Source organism: Pteropus alecto, unplaced genomic scaffold (assembly GCF_000325575.1).
Source record: "Pteropus alecto unplaced genomic scaffold, ASM32557v1 scaffold101, whole genome shotgun sequence".
NCBI lineage: Eukaryota > Metazoa > Chordata > Mammalia > Chiroptera > Pteropodidae > Pteropus > Pteropus alecto.
Window position 1 is genome coordinate 16,925,446 of NW_006432945.1, and position 362 is coordinate 16,925,807.

General features: G+C 46.4%; 1 pseudogene; it reads left to right on the forward strand.

Moving 5' to 3' along the window:
• The first annotated feature begins 1 nt into the window (after window position 1).
• On the forward strand, window positions 2-119 carry LOC112476456 (annotated as a pseudogene).
• Window positions 120-362: the final 243 nt, after the last annotated feature.

The window sequence follows — 362 nt, forward strand, 5'->3', positions numbered from 1 at the left end:
TGTCTACGGCCATGCCACCCTGAACGAGCCCGATCCCGTCTGATCTTGAAGCTAAGCAGGGTCGGGCCTGGTTAGTACTTGGATGGGAGACCACCTAGGAAGACCAGGTGCTGCAGGTGTCGAAAATAATTTTAAAAAATATACATATATGCTGACTTGCGGGAAATTACATGTCACTGTTTGACAAGGGCAGATTCAGTGGACGTGACAGATTATGCCTAGGTGAAGGTCAAAGGCATGTCACAAAGCCATTACTTGCTCGGATGTCAACGTGACAGAAAACTTAATGAATCCTTGTCAGAAGTTAGTGATGGAGCACCTGATTTGCTGTAAACGCTGGTCTGAAAGTCCTAAACGAAGGT